Source organism: Arachis hypogaea, chromosome 9 (genome assembly GCF_003086295.3).
Source record: "Arachis hypogaea cultivar Tifrunner chromosome 9, arahy.Tifrunner.gnm2.J5K5, whole genome shotgun sequence".
In the NCBI taxonomy this organism is placed as follows: Eukaryota; Viridiplantae; Streptophyta; class Magnoliopsida; order Fabales; family Fabaceae; genus Arachis; species Arachis hypogaea.
Genome location: NC_092044.1, coordinates 83095055 through 83119306, shown reverse-complemented (window position 1 = coordinate 83119306; position 24252 = coordinate 83095055). Strand labels below are relative to the sequence as shown.

The following is a 24252-nucleotide window of genomic DNA, read 5'->3' as shown; positions in this document are numbered from 1 at the left end:
ATATGAATCTTTTCCATCTTATATCAATTTTCGATGGCAAAAATTTTTGTAAGGTGGGTAGGATATAACACCCGAGTTTTTAAAATAGCTTCGAATTTAAAAATAAAATTTAATTTAATTATGACTTATTCTATTATTTTAAATTATCTTTCAGAAACTATATTGATAGTTACCGTCTAAATTAATTTTTATTTTATTATTATTATTATTATTATTATTATTATTATTATTATTATTATTATTATAATATCATCATCGTCATCGTTTAAAAAAAAAAGGAAAAGAAAGTGGCCGAAGCCATTTAGAGAAAAAGAAAGGAAATGAAACATAGCTTATATGTATATATACATCTGTTCAAGTAAGGTCGTACATCTGTATCCTTGAGTTCTAAGGAGACAGGAACCAAAGTCTGGGGGATGAACTATGACTGTGCGATCAGAGCGTGATTAACAGTTCTGTGGTGCATGCCATCTGAACGGTGGAGGATCGTTCTCGCTGCTACCTTGTAGTCGAGATGGTCGCACGGTGTTCTGACAGACCCAATCTTTTAAGGAGAGATTTTGTTCTAAGTGTTGTTTTGAGTTTGTTTTTTTTAAGAAAAGGAATCTCTGCCACAGGAGAGCAGAGAACAAAGATTAAAAAAATATATTAATTAATGAAGCGTCTGCCACAGGAGAGCAGATGTGACATTGTTTGGGCCTTAGTGCCAAATGTAAAGTGGGGACGCCCACACACTGAGAATTGTTTTCCAGATGTACGCTTATTGATTTGGAAAGTCACACTGATGCAGCCTAGCCGTATGACTTATAAGCACACTGATGCATCTGGAAAGCCATATCTGGGACTTGTGCCCGTGTAATGTCGGGAGCGGGTAGGCAACTGACACATGAGCTCATGGCTGCGTTAGGGATAGACATGCATCATGTTGTTTGCACATTTGCATTTGATTGCGCTTGCTTGTTTAATTACTTTGTGATTGTATTGTTTGTCTTGTTGTGACTTGCTTGTACATTGAATCGAATCTCTTGCTTGCACTATTTGTTTGTGAGTATATTAAAGTGATTACGAGTTGACATTTGACTGAGGATTAACTATGTGGCCGAGAGACAGAAAATGTGACTAGTTTTATATTTAAAATTTGTTTTGAGTTTAGAAATTTAAAGAAAAGTAATTATTTATCTAAAGTAGAAATAAAAGTATTTCCAAAGGGTTAACAAAATAGTTTTACTAAGTAAGTTAATTATTTGCATTAAATTCATTACTTTTACGGCATTCCCATTCCCTACTGAGAACGTGTGGTTTGTTCTCACCCCAAAATCTTCCACCCTTTCAGTGACACAGGTTCGAAGATTCAGTTAGAAGATGCAGACCACTAGTAGATTTACTTGTGATTCCTGTTATTTTTATAGAGTTCCCTCGCCCTTGTTGCTTTAAGTTTTATTTTATCCAGAGGGATAGGTATTGTATTTGAGTTTTATATTGAATTCATTTGTATAGCATTTATTATTATTAATAATTGTGTGATTTGAATTACTACAAATAATTTTCTGGTAATTTCTTATAAACTGAAACGCGATATCGACCTAAAGGCTCAATATTAAATAGTAAATAAGGAGAACAGGTTAGTAACTCCTTACTTTTGGTACGATCATGACGTGATAAAGGTTAGGGCGTTTCATTATGGTATCAGAGCAGTTCGTTCCTATTAGAGCCTTGGGAATGGACTGATTATGCTTCACTGCATACTCTGAGTGTCTGTCATGCAATAGGACTTGTCCTAATGATAAGAGTTTGAGTTTTGAGATGCATGACTGTCTGTTGATTAATGCTGTTAGCTTACCATTGCATACCTCATGGTAATAATTCTGGCCAACTTAATACTAGTTTTTTATGTATATGAGAGTACTAACGGGTTATCATAGATGCAATAGAAGTAATAAGTAACATAAATTACGGGGTTTGGGAACGTTAGAAGTTAAGTTTAGGGGTTAGCTCCGTCTTAACGTATAATCCTTATTTGTGTTAATGTGAATCTCTTCCTTGGTTGTTTGCCGTAAGACTTTTTGTTTCAAACTTCTTTCATCAGATATGGTTTCTTTCACATTTACAAACTGAACATGCCACACTTCTCTATTTCTTTTCTTCGATATTTTTGAAAATGGAGTTGATATGAATATTTTCCATCTTATATCAATTTTCGAGGGCGAAAATTTTTGTAAGGTGGGTAGGATATAACACCCGAATTTTTAAAATAGCTTTAAATTTAAAAATAAAATTTAATTTAATTATGACTTGTTCTATTATTTTAAATTATCTATCAGAAACTATATTGATAGTTACCGTCTAAATTAATTATTAATTATTATTATTATTATTATTATTATTATTATTATTATTATTATTATTATTATTATTATTATTATTATTATAATATCATCATTATCATCTTTTTAAAAAAAAGGAAAAGAAAGTGGCCGAAGCCATTTAGAGAAAAAGAAAGGAAATGAAACATAGCTTATATGTATATATACATCTGTTCAAGTAAGGTCGTACGTCTGTATCCTTGAGTTTTAAGGAGACAGGAACCAAAGTCTGGTGGATGAACTATGACTGTGCGATCAGAGCGTGATTAACAGTTCCTTGGTGCATGCCATCTGAATGGTAGAGGATCGTTCTCGCTGCTACCTTGTAGTCGAGATGGTCGCACTGTGTTTTGACAGACCCAATCTTTTAAGGAGAGATTTTGTTCTAAGTGTTGTTTTGAGTTTGTTTTTTTTAAAAAAAGGAATCTCTGCCATAGGAGAGCAGAGAACAAAGATTAAAAGAATATATTAATTAATAAAGCGTCTGGCACAGGAGAGCAGATGTGACGTTGTTTGGGCCTTAGTGCCAAATGTAAAGTGGGGACACCCACACACTGAGAACTATTTTCCAGATGTACGCTTATTGATTTGGAAAGTCACACTGATGCGGCCTAGCCGTACGACTTATAAGCACATTGATACATCTGGAAAGCCATATCTGGGACCTGTGCCCGGGTAATGTCGGGAGCGGGTAGGCAACCGACACATGAGCTCATGGCCTTCGTTAGGGATAGACATGCATCATGTTGTTTGCACATTTGCATTTGATTGTGCTTGCTTGTTTTATTACTTTGTGATTGTATTGTTTGTCTTGTTGTGACTTGCTTGTACATTGAATCGAATCTCTTGCTTGCACTATTTGTTTGTGAGTATATTAAAGTGATTACGAGTTGACATTTGACTGAGGATTAACTATGTGGTTGAGAGACAGAAAATGTGACTAGTTTTATATTTAAATTTTTTTTTTAGTTTAGAAATTTAAAGAAAAGTAATTATTTATCTAAAGTAGAAATAAAAGTATTTCCAAAGGGTTACCAAAATAATTTTACTAAGTAAGTTAATTATTTGCATTAAATTCATTACTTTTACGGCATTCCCATTCCCTACTGAGAACGTGTGGTTTGTTCTTACCCCAAAATCTTCCACCCTTTCAGTGACACAGGTTCGAAGATTCAGTTAGAAGATGCAGACGACTAGTAGATTTACTTGTGATTCCTGTTATTTTTATAGAGTTTCCTCGCCCTTGTTGCTTTAAGTTTTATTTTATCCAGAGGGGTAGGTATTGTATTTGAGTTTTATATTGAATTCATTTGTATAGCATTTATTATTATTAATAATTGCGTGATTTGAATTACTACAAATAATTTCATGGTAATTTCTTATAAACTGAAACGCGATATCGACCTAAAGGATCAATATTAAATAGTAAATAAGGAGAACAGGTTAGTAACTCCTTACTTTTGGTACGATCATGACGTGCTAAAGGTTAGGGTGTTACATTATGGTATCAGAGCAGTTCATTCCTATTAGAGCCTTGGGAATGGACTAATTATGCTTCACTGCATACTCTGAGTGTCTGTCATGCAATAGGACTTGTCCTAATGATAAGAGTTTGAGTTTTGAGATGCATGACTGTCTGTTGATTAATGCTGTTAGCTTACCATTGCATACCTCATGGTAATAAGTCTGGCCAACTTAATACTAGTGATTTATGTGTATGAGAGTACTAACGGGTTATCATAGACGCAATAGAAGTAATAAGTAACATAAATTATGGGGTTTGGGAACGTTAAAAGTTAAGTTTAGGGGTTTGCTCCGTCTCAACGTATAATCCTTATTTGTGTTAATGTGAATCTCTTCCTTGGTTGTTTGCCGTAAGACTTTTTGTTTCTAACTTCTTTCATCAGATATGGTTTCTTTCACATTTGCAAACTGAACATGCCACACTTCTCTATTTCTTTTCTTCGATATTTTTGAAAATGGAGTTGATATGAATATTTTCCATCTTATATCAATTTTCGAGGGCGAAAATTTTTGTAAGGTGGGTAGGATATAACACCCGAATTTTTAAAATAGCTTTAAATTTAAAAATAAAATTTAATTTAATTATGACTTATTCTATTATTTTAAATTATCTATCAGAAACTATATTGATAGTTACCGTCTAAATTAATTATTAATTATTATTATTATAATTATTATTGTAATTATTATTATTATTATTATTATTATTGTTATTATTATAATATCATCATTATCATCTTTTTAAAAAAAAGGAAAAGAAAGTGGCCGAAGCCATTTAGAGAAAAAGAAAGGAAATGAAACATAGCTTATATGTATATATACATCTGTTCAAGTAAGGTCGTACGTCTGTATCCTTGAGTTCTAAGGAGACAGGAACCAAAGTCTGGTGGATGAACTATGACTATGCGATCAGAGCGTGATTAACAGTTCCGTGGTGCATGCCATCTGAACGGTAGAGGATCGTTCTCGCTGCTACCTTGTAGTCGAGATGGTCGCACTGTGTTCTGACAGACCCAATCTTTTAAGGAGAGATTTTGTTCTAAGTGTTGTTTTGAGTTTGTTTTTTTTAAGAAAAGGAATCTCTGCCACAGGAGAACAGAGAACAAAGATTAAAAGAATATATTAATTAATAAAGCGTCTGCCACAGGAGAGCAGATGTGACGTTGTTTGGGCCTTAGTGCCAAATGTAAAGTGGGGACACCCACACACTGAGAACTATTTTCCAGATGTACGCTTATTGATTTGGAAAGTCACACTGATGCGGCCTAGCCGTACGACTTATAAGCACACTGATGCATCTGGAAAGCCATATCTGGGACCTGTGCCCGGGTAATGTCGGGAGCAGGTAGGCAACCGACACATGAGCTCATGGCCTGCGTTAGGGATAGACATGCATCATGTTGTTTGCGCATTTGCATTTGATTGTGCTTGCTTGTTTTATTACTTTGTGATTGTATTGTTTGTCTTGTTGTGACTTGCTTGTACATTGAATCGAATCTCTTGCTTGCACTATTTGTTTGTGAGTATATTAAAGTGAGTACGAGTTGACATTTGACTGAGGATTAACTATGTGGTTGAGAGACAGAAAATGTGACTAGTTTTATATTTAAAAATTGTTTTGAGTTTAGAAATTTAAAGAAAAGTAATTATTTATCTAAAGTAGAAATAAAAGTATTTCCAAAGGGTTAACAAAATAGTTTTACTAAGTAAGTTAATTATTTGCATTAAATTCATTACTTTTACGGCATTCCCATTCCCTACTGAGAACGTGTGGTTTGTTCTCACCCCAAAATCTTCCACCCTTTCAGTGACACAGGTTCGAAGATTCAGTTAGAAGATGCAGACGACTAGTAGATTTACTTGTGATTCCTGTTATTTTTATAGAGTTTCCTCGCCCTTGTTGCTTTAAGTTTTATTTTATCCAGAGGGGTAGGTATTGTATTTGAGTTTTATATTGAATTCATTTGTATAGCATTTATTATTATTAATAATTGTGTAATTTGAATTACTACAAATAATTTAATGGTAATTTCTTATAAACTGAAACGCGATATCGACCTAAAGGCTCAATATTAAATAGTAAATAAGGAGAACAGGTTAGTAACTCCTTACTTTTGGTACGATCATGACGTGCTAAAGGTTAGGGTGTTACATTATGGTATCAGAGCAGTTCGTTCCTATTAGAGCCTTGGGAATGGACTGATTATGCTTCACTGCATACTCTGAGTGTCTGTCATGCAATAGGACTTGTCCTAATGATAAGAGTTTGAGTTTTGAGATGCATGACTGTCTGTTGATTAATGCTGTTAGCTTACCATTGCATACCTCATGGTAATAAGTCTGGCCAACTTAATACTAGTGATTTATGTATATGAGAGTACTAACGGGTTATCATAGACACAATAAAAGTAATAAGTAACGTAAATTACGGGGTTTGGGAACATTAGAAGCTAAGTTTAGGGGTTAGCTCCGTCTCAACGTATAATCCTTATTTGTGTTAATGTGAATCTCTTCCTTGGTTGTTTGCCGTAAGACTTTTTGTTTCAAACTTCTTTCATCAGATATGGTTTCTTTCACATTTGCAGACTGAACATGCCACACGTCTCTATTTCTTTTCTTCGATATTTTTGAAAATGGAGTTGATATGAATCTTTTCCACCTTATATCAATTTTCGAGGGCAAAAATTTTTGTAAGGTGGGTAGGATATAACACCCGAGTTTTTAAAATAGCTTTGAATTTAAAAATAAAATTTAATTTAATTATGACTTATTCTATTATTTTAAATTATCTATCAGAAACTATATTGATAGTTACTGTCTAAATTAATTATTATTATTATTATTATTATTATTATTATTATTATTATTATTATTATTATTATTATTATTATTATTATTATTATTATTATCATCATCATCATCATCATCATCGTTTAAAAAAAAAGGAAAAGAAAGTGGCCGAAGCCATTTAGAGAAAAAGAAAGGAAATGAAACATAGCTTATATGTATATATACATCTGTTCAAGTAAGGTCGTACATCTGTATCCTTGAGTTCTAAGGAGACAGGAACCAAAGTCTGGTGGATGAACTATGACTGCGCGATCAGAGCGTGATTAACAGTTCCGTGGTGCATGCCAGCTGAACGGTGGAGGATCGTTCTCGCTGCTACCTTGTAGTCGAGATGGTCGCACGGTGTTCTGACAGACCCAATCTTTTAAGGAGAGATTTTGTTCTAAGTGTTGTTTTGAGTTTGTTTTTTTTTTAAGAAAAGGAATCTCTGCCACAGGAGAGCAGAGAACAAAGATTAAAAGAATACATTAATTAATGAAGCGTCTGCCACAGGAGAGCAGATGTGACATTGTTTGGGCCTTAGTGCCAAATGTAAAGTGGGGACGCCCACACACTGAGAACTGTTTTCCAGATATACGCTTATTGATTTAGAAAGTCACACTGATGCGGCCTAGCCGTACGACTTATAAGCACACTGATGCATCTGGAAAGCCATATCTGGGACTTGTGCCCGGGTAGGCAACCGACACATGAGCTCATGGCCTGCGTTAGGGATAGACATGCATCATGTTGTTTGCACATTTGCATTGGATTGCGCTTGCTTGTTTTATTATTTTGTGATTGTATTGTTTGTCTTGTTGTGAGTTGCTTGTACATTGAATCGAATCTCTTGCTTGCACTATTTGTTTGTGAGTATATTAAAGTGATTACGAGTTGACATTTGACTGAGGATTAACTATGTGGCTGAGAGACAGAAAATGTGACTAGTTTTATATTTAAAATTTGTTTTGAGTTTAGAAATTTAAAGAAAAGTAATTATTTATCTAAAGTAGAAATAAAAGTATTTCCAAAGGGTTAACAAAATAGTTTTACTAAGTAAGTTAATTATTTGCATTAAATTCATTACTTTTACGACATTCCCATTCCCTACTGAGAATGTGTGGTTTGTTCTCACCCCAAAATCTTCCACCCTTTCATTGACACAGGTTCGATGATTCAGTTAGAAGGTGCAGACGACTAGTAGATTTACTTGTGATTCCTGTTATTTTTATAGAGTTCCCTCGCCCTTGTTGCTTTAAGTTTTATTTTATCCAGAGGGGTAGGTATTGTATTTGAGTTTTATATTGAATTCATTTGTATAGCATTTATTATTATTAATAATTGTGTGATTTGAATTACTACAAATAATTTTCTGGTATTTTCTTATAAACTGAAATGCGATATCGACCTAAAGGCTCAATATTAAATAGTAAATAAGGAGAACAGGTTAGTAACTCCTTACTTTTGGTACGATCATGACGTGCTAAAGGTTAGGGTGTTACATTATGGTATCAGAGCAGTTCGTTCCTATTAGAGCCTTGGGAATGGACTGATTATGCTTCACTGCATACTCTGAGTGTCTGTCATGCAATAGGACTTGTCCTAATGATAAGAGTTTGAGTTTTGAGATGTATGACTGTCTGTTGATTAATGCTGTTAGCTTACCATTGCATACCTCATGGTAATAAGTCTGGCCAACTTAATACTAGTGATTTATGTATATTGGAGTACTAACGGGTTATCATAGACGCAATAGAAGTAATAAGTAACGTAAATTACGGGGTTTGTGAACGTTAGAAGTCAAGTTTAGGGGTTAGCTCCGTCTCAATGTATAATCCTTATTTGTGTTAATGTGAATCTCTTCCTTGGTTGTTTGCCGTAAGGCTTTTTGTTTCAAACTTCTTTCATCAGATATGGTTTCTTTCACATTTGCAAACTGAACATGCCACACTTCTCTATTTCTTTTCTTCGATATTTTTGAAAATGGAGTTGATATGAATCTTTTCCATCTTATATCAATTTTCGAGGGCGAAAATTTTTGTAAGGTGGGTAGGATATAACACCCGAGTTTTTAAAATAGCTTTGAATTTAAAAATAAAATTTAATTTAATTATGACTTATTCTATTATTTTAAATTATCTATCAGAAACTATATTGATAGTTACCGTCTAAATTAATTATTATTATTATTATTATTATTATTGTTGTTGTTGTTGTTGTTGTTGTTGTTGTTGTTGTTGTTGTTGTTGTTGTTGTTGTTATTGTTGTTGTTGTTGTTGTTGTTGTTGTTGTTGTTATAATATCATCATCATCATCGTTTTAAAAAAAAAGGAAAAGAAAGTGGCCGAAGCCATTTAGAGAAAGAGAAAGGAAATGAAACATAGCTTATATGTATATATACATCTGTTCAAGTAAGGTCGTACATCTGTATCCTCGAGTTCTAAGGAGATAGGAACCAAAGTCTGGTGGATGAACTATGACTGTACGATCAGAGCGTGATTAACAGTTCCGTGGTGCATGCCATCTGAACGGTGGAGGATCGTTCTCCCTGCTACCTTGTAGTCGAGATGGTCGCACGGTGTTCTGACAGACCCAATCTTTTAAGGAGAGATTTTGTTCTAAGTGTTGTTTTGAGTTTGTTTTTTTTAAGAAAAGGAATCTCTGCCACAGGAGAGCAGAGAACAAAGATTAAAAGAATATATTAATTAATGAAGCATCTGCCACAGGAGAGCAGATGTGACATTGTTTGGGCCTTAGTGCCAAATGTAAAGTGGGGACGCCCACACACTGAGAATTGTTTTCAGATGTACGCTTATTGATTTGGAAAGTCACACTGATGCGGCCTAGCCGTACAACTCATAAGCACACTGATGCATCTGGAAAGCCATATCTGGGACTTGTGCCTGGGTAATGTCGGGAGCGGGTAGGCAACCGACACATGAGCTCATGGCCTGCGTTAGGGATAGACATGCATCATATTGTTTGCACATTTGCATTTGATTGCGCTTGCTTGTTTTATTACTTTGTGATTGTATTGTTTGTCTTGTTGTGACTTGCTTGTACATTGAATCGAATCTCTTGCTTGCACTATTTGTTTGTGAGTATATTAAAGTGATTACGAGTTGACATTTGACTGAGGATTAACTATGTGGCTGAGAGACAGAAAATGTGACTAGTTTTATATTTAAAATTTGTTTTGAGTTTAGAAATTTAAATAAAAGTAATTATTTATCTAAAGTAGAAATAAAAGTATTTCCAAAGGGTTAACAAAATAGTTTTACTAAGTAAGTTAATTATTTGCATTAAATTCATTACTTTTACGGCATTCCCACTCCCTACTGAGAACGTGTGGTTTGTTCTCACCCCAAAATCTTCCACCCTTTCAGTAACACAGGTTCGAAGATTCAGTTAGAAGATGCTGACGACTAGTAGATTTACTTGTGATTCCTATTATTTTTATAGAGTTCCCTCGCCCTTATTGCTTTAAGTTTTATTTTATCCAGAGGGATAGGTATTGTATTTGAGTTTTATATTGAATTCATTTGTATAGCATTTATTATTATTAATAATTGTGTGATTTGAATTACTACAAATAATTTTTTGGTATTTTCTTATAAACTGAAACGCGATATCGACCTAAAGGCTCAATATTAAATAGTAAATAAGGAGAACAGGTTAGTAACTCCTTACTTTTGGTACGATCATGACGTGCTAAATGTTAGGGTGTTACAGTTAATTTGTATCTTAAGGACATATTTTAAAAATATTTATTTTTCAACAATTTTTATAAAATATTTTTTATAATATTTTTATCCTATGATATAAAGACACAGATATAATAACCCATTAAAAAGTACTTAATTAGTTAATATAAATAATTAGTATAATTGATTTAGTTCAATAAATTAAAAGAAATAAATGTGAAAGGAAGAAATAAAGAGAAAGTGAAATTATAAAAACGTTTAGCCATTAAAAAGCAATAAAAAAGTCCCTTTTATTTTTTTATTTATTAATTATTAATTTATTATAACTAATTTCACAATATTTATTATACTTTATTCATTTTACAAATTAATTCAATCAATTAATTGATATTAATTATCGATAATTAATTTTAATTGATATAACTCACTTCGCTATACTTTCTAAATAAATAATTAAAAATGCACGTCTCAATTTTTTGTTAAAGAAGAATAAAATAAAATACATAAATTGAGTAGATATAAATCTGGAAATTATAAAATTTTATTAACAACTCAAATAAATTAGTACCATAAAACTAGATTTAATGTATATTTTAAAAATAATTACTGATCTTTTATTCTTTTAATTATTAATAATTTAAATAAAGTAATACCCTATAACTTATTTTGTTATCTATTTTAAGTAGTTACTAACATTCTATTTTTCTAATTATTTGCTTGTCTTATTTATCATTTATGCTTTCAATCAATTATATTAATAAACAAATAAACTAAATTAACTCGGTTATACTTGGACTATTCAACAATTCAACATAATATTTTTAATTTGGGATTAACTACTAACGATAGAAAATAAAAAATTTAGATAAAAAATCACTAATTACATAATTGCATAATTTTCAAGATCCTATATAATTGAATCTAATGGACAAATAAAAAATATATATATGATAATATCCTAATATTTTAGCATACTATAAATTATATCATAAATTTATATATCATATTATAATTTTAAATCAACTCCTTAAACACATTATAACATAAACCATCTAAAAAGATACACCAAATTAAGGAATATCACATAGGTCACAACATACACTCTAAATTGTTACGATATTTCAAATAAAAAGAGTATCAATACAGAGAAATCAATGAATATAACTAAAATAAAGAGCAACAAAGAGGCACGCATAAAAAAATAATAATAAAGAGAATCAATAAAAGCATTAACATATAAACTACATACACGAACAATATATATATTAATTGTGAATCACAAAAAAAAGATATATATATATATATATATATATATATATATATATATATATATATATATATATATATATATAATATGAATTGAAGTACACATGACAAAATAGAATATTACAAAATAAAATTATAGTAAGATTATTTAAAAACAACGTAAAGATGACACATCTCTTTTGTTAATCAGATGCTAAAAGAAAAAAGTATGCACCTAATAATAATCAATTAAAATAAACAAAAATGTTAAAAAAATAAAAAATAAAATGTATAACTAATGATAAAAGAAACAAAAATTAAAGAAGTTATAAAAACTGTACCTTACACACGAGAGATGGGGGGAAGGGAGGGAGGGAGAGAGAGAAAAGAGAGCGAATGAATAAAAAATATTTGATCTTGTATAAATAGATGGTATTGAGAAAAATAAACTAATTAAATTAATTATTAAATAATTTGATATTTACTCCAATCAAATCAAATAATTAATATAATTAACCAAATTAATTAATTGATATAATTAATAAATTCATATAAATTATAATAAATGGTGAGATTTGAATGTCTAATCAAATTAATTAATTGATATAATTAATTAATTATAATTGATTTGCTTTAACGACTTAAATGAATAGATAGAATAGATAGATAGAATAGAATAAATTTGATTTTTATATAATAGAATAAATAGAATAGATAGATAATAAAGATATTTTCTTAAATTAGCATAATTATGCATTATTTATTAAATATTAATTGTAATATTATATATAATTATAATAAAGATTTTTTTTAAATAAATTTATTTAGAAAAATATAAATTGATTATTAATAATCAGTGCCATTATCATATAATTATCATATTATTATTATTATTATTATTATTATTAAAATGATTAAAAATATTTTTGATTGATAATTGATAAGTATTTAATAATGCATTATTTTCTAAATTAGTATAATTATGCATTATTTATTAAATATTAATTATAATATAATTATAATAAAGATATTTTTTATAAAATAATTTAGAATAGAGAATAGGAAAGTTCATTTTGGAGGGAAAATGGAGTCACAAGAGATCGATACGTCATCTTCATTAGTTGGGAAAAAACCCAATTTTAATATATTAAGTAGTTTTGATTAGTTCTAATTAAGGAGTTATGTTTGAGGATTTTTATTGAATTTAAAATAATGAATAATTAAAAGGAACTCAACATGGAGTTAAGGTTAGTTTGAAAAACTTGGTTAACGAAAAATGAATTTTTATGGTTGTGTTAATTTGTGAAGTTGTTTAGTGAATTAACTTATTTGATTTAATTAACAACGAAAAGAATAAATAAATAATTAAAGTTAACTTAAAAAAGGTTTAACTAATTAAAATTTTAAAAGCTAATTAATTATCAACTCAAGAGTTAGGAATAGAAAGTGTGACATGAGATTTAAATTGAATTAAATTTAAGAGTTGAGAGAAAGAGAGTTATTTAAAGAATATGACTACAAAATTGTGATTTCAAAGAATGATGAGATAAGTGTCAAGTACCTTTATCTATATCCTAAGTTGAACTTGAGAATTATAAAGGCTTGGTTTGTTAGTCCTTAAAGAGAATAATTAAAGATCAAATGAAAAATGGATGATGTGTTTAGGTTAGGTTGAGGTTGGTTATAGACGATAATGCCGTATCTAAATTAATTGGCAACCTTGATCTCGAATTTAGGGTATCATATTAGATGCCTCATACTCGCAAGTCATATGTAACAACCTAAGTCTAATCCGGCGGATATTAAACGGAGTAGGAAATGAAGTTGTGTTAATGGTTATGATGTGAATTGTGTTTATTATGAGATTATTAATGGAAAATATTTGATTCGAGGCTTATAACTAAAATGGATTTGATATAAGACTTATGATGAAAGCTGTAATTAAGTTGAAATATACGTGAGAGATTATGATTGATGATAATGATAATATTATTGATGACACGATTGATAATATTGATGAATTTGATTATGATGATTTTGGTTGATAATGAATATTGATTAGCAAGAACGTGGGTTTTGTCCCGTTTTCGTTACTAACGAGACACCTGCACCTGACAAGGATGGTAGTCTTGTCCCACTTGTTTAGTATTGCGGTGGAGGTAGGGGGGATGGTGGTTTTGTCCCACCCACATTCTTTATGATTGTAAAGATGGTTGGGCATGCAATCTCCATATTAGCTAGCCTCCAAGTGAAATTTCCAAGACACTCTCCCTTTGAGACTAGCTTGTGATAAGTTTGGGATATTCCTCTTGGGGATGTACAATAAAAAGACCATATCCGAGTTAACTACCAGGTGTGTTGAGTCTGGCTCATGGTTGATAAACCACTATTTTATGGTTTATATTGTGTTTAATTGTGTGGTTTTATCATGATCCTTACCCACTTATTCATTAATTTAGCATGCATTTATATTTTCTTCCTGAAATTATTACATGGTTGAAAACTGCTTCCTACAGACTTTTTAATTATGCATTTTAGTTCTCTTTTATCCCATTCGATGTCGTGATCTGTGTGTTAAGTGTTTCAGGCTTTATAGGGCATGGATGAGTTGGAGATTGGAAAGAAAGCTAGCAAAAATGGAAGGAACACAAGAAATTGAGGATATAATCAGTGAGAAGTGACGCGGCCGCATGGCTCACGCGTTCACGCGAAAGAGGAAAAATCGCAGTGACGCGGTCGCATGGCTCACGCAACCGCGCGGAATGGAAAAGCACAAGTGACGCGGAGGCGTGGACGACGCGAACGCGTGGCAGGAAAAAACGCGAATGACGCGTCCGCATGGATGACGCAATCGCGTGACGTGCGCAATCTGCATAATCTGTAGATTCCACTGGGGGCAATTTTAGGCCCTATTTTGACCCAGTTCTCGGCCCAGAATAGCAGACTAGAGCCAGAGAACATGCAGAAACCAGAAACAACATTCATTCTACGCAGTTTTAGTTTTAGATCTAGTTTTTACTCCTCCTCTAGGTTTTTCTCTCTAGACATTCATAGTTTTTAGGATTTGATTTTTCTACCACTTTTTGCATTGGGATACTGAGAAGAGTTATTACCTCATCAAGACTTCGTCATTCTAGTTTGTTTTTTTTACTTGGCTTTACTCTTCCATGTCCTTTGCTTTGTTAATTTTACCATTGGAATATTATTAGGATTTATTTAATACAAGGATTACTTTTATTTTTATTTGATTATTTTGATTTTTATTTACAATGTCTTTCTTTAATTCCTTTTCATATTTTATGAATTTTACATTCACAATAAGCGAGTAGTTCCCTAACTTGATGGGGAGTTGATTGAAAGGAACCAATTGAGTTGGAAGGCTTAAAAGAGAAATTGTAATTGGGTTTATTGTTGGATTGTCCTCTGGTCACTAACACCAACCCCTTTTAATTAAGTGGGTTGCAACTTGTGAACGGACATAGCATTCCAACCTGTTTGACTTTCCCTTACCTAGTAAGAGATAACTAAATAGGATAACCTTTAATTATCAATTAATCTAGAGAGTAATCCAACAACACCGGGACTTCCAACTAATCACTCCCAATCAAGGCTTTTATTTACATTATTCAAATTCTCCAATTTTATTTCCTGTTTACTCAACTCAACCCTTTTTGAAAACATCTGATTAATAAAAATAACACACTTTTCTGCAACTCGTTGGGAGATGACCTGGGATTCATACTCCCAGTATTTCAATTCTAAATTTCTGTGACATCTTTCTAAATTGATAAGTGGATTTCTGGTGAGTTAAGAACTATACTTGCAACGTACACATTTTAATAATTTTTAATTCACCAATTTCCACCCCATCAATTTTTGGCGCTGTTGCTGGGGAGTTGCAACAGTGTGTTAATTTATTGATTGGTATTTATTTTTATTGCAATTTTTTCTTTTCATTCTATCACTATGAACTGTACGTTTCTTTCGTTAAATGACGCGTTCGCTTCCTGATCCAAGCTTGCCAGCATATGACCCTGAAATTGAAAGAACTCTTTCACATATAAGGCGAGCTAGGCGTAGGCGACTCCTCTTTGAGGACGAACCTGAACTGTCATCTAAGGAAGAAACAAACCCCCTTTCTACTGATCCAGTTCATTTACGTGCAGGTGACATGGCAGCGCCCAGAAGAGTCACTATCCAGGAGGAAGGAGCCCCTGATTTTACGCTCCAACCATTCCAGACGCACCACCCAGAAGTAGCTATAGATTTTGAAATAAAATCTTCACTACTCAACTTGATGCCCAAATTTCATGGCTTACCTGCTCAGAGCCTATCAAGCATCTTAGGGATTTCCAGACCGCTTGTTCTGCTGTTAAGCGTGATGGCACTGATGAAATCTCTATTTTACTGAAAGCCTTCCCATTCTCTCTGGAGGGAAAGGCAAGAGAGTGGTACTACACTCAACCCGGAGAAACTGTTTCCAACTGGGATACACTTAGGAGAGAATTTCTGGATAAATTCTTTCCAGCTAAAGTTGCCGATAAGCTGAGGAAGGACATGTCTATGATCATTCAGGATGAATCTGAGACCCTCTATGAATACTTGGAATGCTTCAATACACTTTGAGATGCATGTCCCCATCATATGATTGACAAGATAGTTTTGCTCGGTTACTTTACACAGGGTTTGAGATCTCAAGATAGGACCACACTGGAAGGTGCTTGCAATGGTTCTATGAAAAAGTACAAGACTACGGATGAAGCATGGCAATTGATCAGAGACTTAGCTGACTCTACTAGGAATCATAGGCAGAGACAAAGTTGGTTAAGAGCTGTTGCGGAGGTATCCACTAATAAAGAGACTACTGCTATAGCCCAGAGCTTATGTGAAATGACTAACTTGCTGAAGCAGATGCAACTGAATCAACAACAACCTCAGCAAGTTCAGCCCTCTCCACCACAGCACAGCCAGCAGTTAGTGTAGAACCTATGCACAATTACTCAAGAGGGGGGGTGAATTGAGTATTGCAACAACAATGAATCTTTTTGCGAAAGTTAAAGACAATATACAAAAGTGTTATTGTACTAGTATTTTTCCAAGAGCTTAACTCAATTGCTAAGCATTTATAAGGAGCTTTTACTTTCCAATAGACACCAACTCAAATAAATTGATCAAGCTTTTCACCAATCGGACTTAAGCTACTCCTTGAGTACTTACGAAGCTACTTTTTGATCACAATTTATTTGCTCAAAGGTAAAAGACAATAATATTGAAGAGATGAGTTTGGAGAGATGCAAACGCTATTTAGAGTGGTTCGGCACAATCCTTGTCCTACGTCCACTTTCTTTCTCAATCGCAATTGAGAAGTTCCACTATTGCCAAGCTTCAAGGTGCTCGCACAAAACCTTTTACAATCCGAGTCCTTAGTTTCTAACACCTCACGGTATATGATCACCACTCGTATACTAACCCACTCCACTTAGAGATACCTTCTCTAAGATTTGCCTTGAGTACTTAGTATACCTCTTTGGTATCCTCACCGACTATAGTGTTTATAACTCTTGACTCAACCTTGGAGATCACACTCCAATTTACAAAGTGTACAAGAAAATAATTCTCAAAGAATTGTTGAAATGAAATGAGTACTCTCTAGAAGAGTGTATGATTACAAGTTTAGCACTATTGAACCAATTGATATTGCTCTCTCAAATTGTGTATTATAACACCTTAAAAAATGTGTAGAATGAAAGAATATGAACAAGATAGTTTGCAAATACTCAAGTATATGAAATAAGGCTTCAATCCATCTATTTATAGACTCCCCAAACCTTAGAAACGTTGGGGAGTTAGTGGGATGGAGCCTTTTTGTCAAAACTAGCTATTTTTTATGTTTTTGAATCATTTGCATCGATGCATAACACTTTGCATCGATGCAAATGTGTCTTTGAAGCTGAAATTTGAATTTTCAGCTAGGTTGCATCGATGCGAACATCTTTGCATCGATGCAACAAGTCGTTGCATGCTTTGCATCGATGCAAGATGAGTGTGCATCGATGCAAACCTTAAAGAATGGCTTAAAATCACTTCAAAATACTTAGGATTGATCTCAAACTTGTTGGAGTCAATTCCTATGCTTTTGTACCTTTGAAAACAAGTTTTAAATCATTTGGCTAGCATCGAATTGCAAGATGTGCATATGATATGATAATCAAAACATTTTGTGAGTGTGTGTTGAGAGATTTAGCAATTGGTTCTTAACAAGAAGTTACCTAAGTCCTAAGACACTATACTTGTCTTCAAATGTTGTGGACTTGAGTTTCTTGTTGTTGTTATGTTGCTTTCAAGTCTTCATTCCTCAACGTTGAATGTTGGTTGATCTTTCAACATGCTTGTTCATTCAAGTTGTTTGTTGGTTTGTCATTCATCAAAACCTACGAATACAAACTTCGCATACAAGCAACATGATTTACAATTTCCCCCTTTTTGATAATGACAAACCAATTTTAAGGATATGCATTTATAAATGATTTTGAAAGCAACAATAATGCACTTTGTTTTATAGAAAGCTTTGGAGAAGACTTCAAAAAAAAATTTTTGCAGGAGTTCCCCCTAGATATGTGCATTTGTTCTCTTAAAGGGCGTTTATCAAAGAAAACGATTTAGATATCAAAGTTTTTGCTTAGCAGAAGTCTTTTTGAAATCATTGTTTCGCAAACTTTTTGAAATCATTGTTTCGCAAACGTATTTCTTCTTTTCAAATCCTCAAACTTCTTCTTTTTCAAAAGTTCAAAACTTCAAATATCCTCAAACTTCTCTTCCCCCTTTTGACATTATCAAAAAGAAAGGAGTTTGAAATGTGTCATAGAAGCATGCATAAAAAATTTTTTTTTTTAAGTTCAATTTCTCTATTAATCTCAAGGATGAGATATTCCCCCTTTCAAAAAGAATTTGATTTCCTCTTTTTATATATAACAAGCATGCATAATTCCCCCTAAAGAAGTGAAATATATCAAAGCATGCACATTAACTTAAAATAGGGGTACCAAGCCTATTTTGAGTTATGCACCAAATAAGCATACAAGCATTAATCATTAAACAAAAATTATGAAGGAAATATCAAAGTATTTAAACCATAATAGAAATCCTTAGCTTACTAGGAGTTAGTTTAACAATTCATATAATCAAATAAACATAAAGCAATAAAAAGTGACTTGATGAAGAGGAGACAATCAATCTTGGTCTTCATCATCATCATTATCCTCTTCATACGGTAGGTGGATGCCGAAATGCTCATATAAGTCATCAATACGACGATCCAAGCGACCCGTGCGATGATCTACACAAGACACACGACGATTAAGTGCTTCAAGTTGCCTACCATGCTCTACTTCAATCCTTTGGATGTTTTGGTTGATGGATTGTAATTCTCTCATTACATCAACCAAGGAGGGTGGTTCTTGAGCTTGAGGTGCTTGTGGAGGAGCTTGCTCTTGAGGACCTTGTTCATCAACATTTCTTCTTCCCATTTTGTTGAGAAGATGAGTGTTGATACAAGATTGAGGTGGTACTTCTTTGGCAATCTCATTTGATACATCAATACCAACATAATCAAAGACTTTAGACCATAGGCAAAGGAATCCTAATCCACCATTCCTATCCTTCATCTTGAGCCTAATCATATGTTGTACTATAAAGTATGGCCAATTAATCTTAATCCCATTCATCATAGCCCACATGACAATCAAATCTTCATCATTTACATTCGCATGCCCAGATATTCTAGGTTGCAATACATAGGTGACTAGATATAACAAAGTTCTATGTTCCGCACTCATTGAATTGCAACTAATTTTGGAGTGAGCTCCTTGTACAAGGTTGAACAAATGCATGGCATTGTCCTTTGAATAACCCCATTCATCAATTGGGGTTTTACCACCTTGAAACAAGTCACCTTGATTTGGAAACTCCCAAATGGTGGCTAACTCATCACCATCTAGCCTATAATCCTTTCTTCCTATCTTGAAGAATAATGTGAAATTTGATTCATCTTCCTCATCAATCTCAATCATGAGTGTACTATAGGCTATGGCAACTAAATCCGGATAATATTTACTCTTAATTTGAACAAAATCCATGAGGCCTTGATGAACTAGAATAGCCTTAAGAGTATCAAACTTATGAATGACAAGAAGGGTCGGATCCAAATACCTCGGAGGAATTTCCTTTCTTCCGGCGAGCCTTGCCTCATAGAATTGAAGATCTTCATTAGAAGCAAAGTACCTTGCCAAAGGATGATCATTTGGAGGTGGAACCACACTTGAAGAGCCTTTTGACATCTTGATGGATCTCTTGATTCTAGGCATTGTGGATGATTTTGTTTTATGGGTTTTGTAGAGGAGTATGTGGGGACTTCAAATATGTAATTTGTTTATAGTGGGTATCAAAGTTTTGTGAGTTGTATGAAGCTATATGTGAGCTTGTTTTGGAGGTTATGGAGGTTTGAATGTGGGGATATGAGTTGTGAGGTTGAAGATGATGAAAAAGTGGGGTTTTGTTGCTCAAAAATGCCAAATTCACGTGTTTTTGTGCAATTTGGTCGTGTTTGCATCGATGCAATAGGCTTTGCATCGATGCACATAGCACGTTGTGTGCTTTGCATCGATGCAAAGCTTGGTTGCATCGATGCAACATGCATCATTTTGCCCAGAATCACCAAATTTTCATCCTTTGGTGGTTCTTTCTTCAATCCTTTGAGTTCCATCATGTATATACTCACTTAAACCATTATAAACTTCAATTTGTTGATCCTCCATTGTTTATAATCTTCAAATTCTTCAATCTACCTCAAGATTAATCACTCATTCATCAACTCATAAACCTACAAAACAATGGCTAATTGGATATCTCCAATGCTTAAGTTAGTAAGAGATACAAAAATAGCAACATGAATACAATGAATTCAAACAAATCATATTAGATTGGAATCCAAGATACCAAGTTCATTTCGGATGTTAAAAAAACTTTCTTTACATAAAGGTTTAGTGAAGATGTCCGCTAGTTGTTTACTAGTTTCGACAAATTCAATAACCACATCACCCTTTTGAACATGGTCTCTTATGAAGTGATGTCTAATCTCAATATGCTTGGTTCTTGAATGTTGAACCGGATTCTTGGTTAAATTTATTGCACTAGTATTATCACATTTGATAGGAATGTGATCAAGCATGAGTCCATAGTCCACAAGTTGTTGTTTCATCCATAAAATTTGGGCGCAACAACTACCGGCGGCTACATACTCGGCTTCGGCGGTAGACAAGGCTACACTTACTTGTTTCTTACTATGCCATGAAACAAGAGAGTTTCCTAGCAAGTGACAAGTGCCGCTAGTGCTTTTCCTATCCAATTTGCAACCGGCAAAATCGGAATCGGAATAACCAATCAAATCACAAGTGGATCCTTTCGGATACCACAATCCAACATTTAATGTTCCTATGAGATACTTCATAATCCTTTTCACCGCACTTAAGTGAGATTCCTTAGGATTAGCTTGGTATCTCGCACACATGCATACACTAAACATGATATCTGGCCTACTTGCCGTTAGATAAAGTAATGATCCTATCATGCCTCTATACTTCTTTACATCTATGCTTTTACCTTGTTCATCTTTGTCAAGGTAGCAAGTAGTGCTCATTGGTGTGTCCATTGCCTTAGCATTGTCCATTCCAAATCTTTTGAGCAATTCCTTGCAATATTTGGTTTGGCTAACGAAAGTTCCTTCTTTTCCTTGTTTGATTTGAAGACCAAGGAAGAAGTTGAGTTCGCCCATCATGGACATTTCAAATTCACTTTGCATGAGGTTTGAGAAAAACTTGCAAAGTGATTCGTTAGTTGAACCAAATATTATGTCATCGACGTAAACTTGTACCAAAAGGATATTTTTGTTTTCAATCAAGATAAATAAAGTTGTATCAACCTTCCCTCTTCTAAAACCCTTTTCTATTAAAAACTTGCTCAAACGTTCATACCAAGCTCTTGGAGCTTGTTTAAGACCATAAAGAGCTTTCTTGAGTTTAAAAACATGATTAGGATTTTCATGATCCTCAAAACCGGGAGGTTGTTCAACATATACTTCTTCTTGAATGAAACCATTAAGAAAGGCACTCTTAACATCCATTTGATAAAGTTTGAAGTTATAAGAGGATGCAAAAGCAAGTAACATCCTAATTGCTTCTAATCTAGCTACGGGAGCATAAGTTTCGTCATAATCAATGCCTTCCTCTTGATTATAACCTTTAGCTACTAATCTAGCTTTGTTTCTAACAATTTTACCATTTTCATCGAGTTTATTTCTAAAAACCCATTTTGTTCCTATAATTGTTTGATTACTTGGTTTAGGCACCAATTCCCAAACGTCATTTCGTTTGAATTGGTTAAGCTCCTCTTGCATTGCCATAGCCCAATGTTCATCATCAATTGCGGACTCAATGGTAGATGGTTCAATTTGAGAAACAAAAGCACTATATGCAAGTAAATTTCTAAAAGTGGATCGAGTTGTTACCCCTTTCGAAACATCACCAATGACGTTGTCTATAGGATGATCCTTTGAAGTACGCCAATCCTTTGGAAGTGCATTTATTTGTGCTTGTGATGGTTCAATTTCTTCAACTTGATCACTATCCTTTGTTGAGCTTGTAGAGGCTTCATTTAAATCTTTTTCTTTGTCTTCACCATTCAAATTTAGTGAATCAAAGTTTTCTACATTTTCATCAAAATCTTTTCTAGCACAACAACGGTTAGTTTCATCAAAAGCGACATGAATACTTTCTTCCATAGTCATGATGCGTTTATTATATACTCTAAAAGCTTTGCTAGTTAAAGAGTAGCCTAAGAAGATTCCTTCATCAGCCTTAGCATCAAATTTACCTAAGTTATCTTTTCCATTATTTAGAATAAAGCATTTACAACCAAAGACGTGAAGGTGGGAAATATTTGGCTTTCTTCCTTTGTACAATTCGTACGGTATTTTCTTAAGAATAGGTCGAATGATAATCCTATTCATAACATAACACGCGGTACTAACCGCATCCGCCCAAAAGTACTTAGGAATATTAGCCTCATTGAGCATAGTTCTCGCCATTTCTTCTAAATGACGATTTTTCCTTTCAACCACACCATTTTGTTGTGGTGTTCTAGGAGAGGAAAAATTATGCTCAATGCCATTTTCTTCACAAAAAGTTTCAAAAAGATTGTTTTCAAATTCTCCACCATGATCACTTCTAATAGATGATATATGCAAATTCTTTTCATTTTGAATAACTTTGGCTAATCTTTTGAATGCTCGAAATGCATCACTCTTGTTTGCTAGGAACAAGGTCCATGTAAATCGAGAGTAATCATCAACAATAACTAAAGCATAGTAATTGCCACCAAAGCTCATAGTCCTAGAAGGACCAAATAAATCCATGTGCAAAAGTTGTAATGGCCTTGTTGTTGAAACAATGTTTTTGGATTTAAAAGGGGCCTTTACTTGTTTTCCCTTTTGACATGCGTCGCAAAGGACGTCTTTTTCAAAACGTAGATTTGGTAAGCCAATTACTAACTCTTTAGAGACCAACTTGCTAAGATAGTCCATGTTAGCATAAGCTACTCTACGATGCCATAACCAAGTTTCATCATTTTTACTAACAAGGCATTTCACATCATTTGAGGAAACTTCATTTAGATTAATCATGTATACATTGTCAACACGGTGCCCAATTAGCACAATTTCATTAGTGTCTTGCCTTTTTATCAAACAACATTTTGAATCAAAGGTGACTAAGTTTCCTTTGTCACAAAGTTGGCTAACACTAATGAGATTATGTTTGAGACCTTTGACAAGTATAACATTATCTATGGAGGTAGAAGAATTTTTACCAACTTTTCCAACGCCGATTACTTTGCCGGTGTTGTTGTCTCCATAGATCACGTTTCCTCCGTTTGTAGGCTCTATTGCGGTGAACTTTGATTCATCGCCGGTCATGTGTTTGGAGCATCCACTATCAACATACCAATTTGTATCCTTAGCTCCAACACGTACCTACAAAACAATTAAAATTGGGATTTAGGTACCCAAGTGAATTTGGGTCCTTGATGGTTAGTATGAGCATAATGCCCATAAGGTGCCCATCTCATATCTTGACTACGAAAGTTTATATGTTTAATTCTAGTAAAGCATACGGGTGCTATATGACCTACTTTATTACAATAATGACATATGACATTTGGATTATGCATCCTATGCATGTTTCTAAATGGTTGCCTAGGTTGTTTCCTAAATGCAACATCTTTTGATCTATATGCATTGTGATTATAATTTCTAAATGAAGCATGTTGAGGAGGATGTTTAAAGGCTTCATTCCTTTTAGGCATGCTTGCCTTTTGGGCTTGCGGTTGCCTAATAGGAGTTTTAGCATTTTTAAATTTTCCTTTTTCAAAACCTAAACCTTCCTTATTATGAACATGCTTTTGGTTTTTCAACATTTTATCTAAGTTCTTTGAAGATTCATTGAACTTAGCTAAAGTGTTCTTAAGATTTGTAATTT

The 24252-nt window shown here is 33.3% G+C and overlaps 5 pseudogenes; all 5 read left to right on the top strand.

Annotated features, from left to right (window-relative positions):
- Window positions 1–346: 346 nt before the first annotated feature.
- LOC112713750 (small nucleolar RNA U3) lies at window positions 347–540 on the top strand (annotated as a pseudogene).
- A 1989-nt stretch (window positions 541–2529) lies between these two features.
- Window positions 2530–2723, top strand: LOC112713754 (small nucleolar RNA U3; annotated as a pseudogene).
- A 1984-nt stretch (window positions 2724–4707) lies between these two features.
- Window positions 4708–4901, top strand: LOC112713752 (small nucleolar RNA U3; annotated as a pseudogene).
- A 1999-nt stretch (window positions 4902–6900) lies between these two features.
- LOC112713751 (small nucleolar RNA U3) lies at window positions 6901–7094 on the top strand (annotated as a pseudogene).
- A 2021-nt stretch (window positions 7095–9115) lies between these two features.
- Window positions 9116–9309, top strand: LOC112713757 (small nucleolar RNA U3; annotated as a pseudogene).
- Window positions 9310–24252: the final 14943 nt, after the last annotated feature.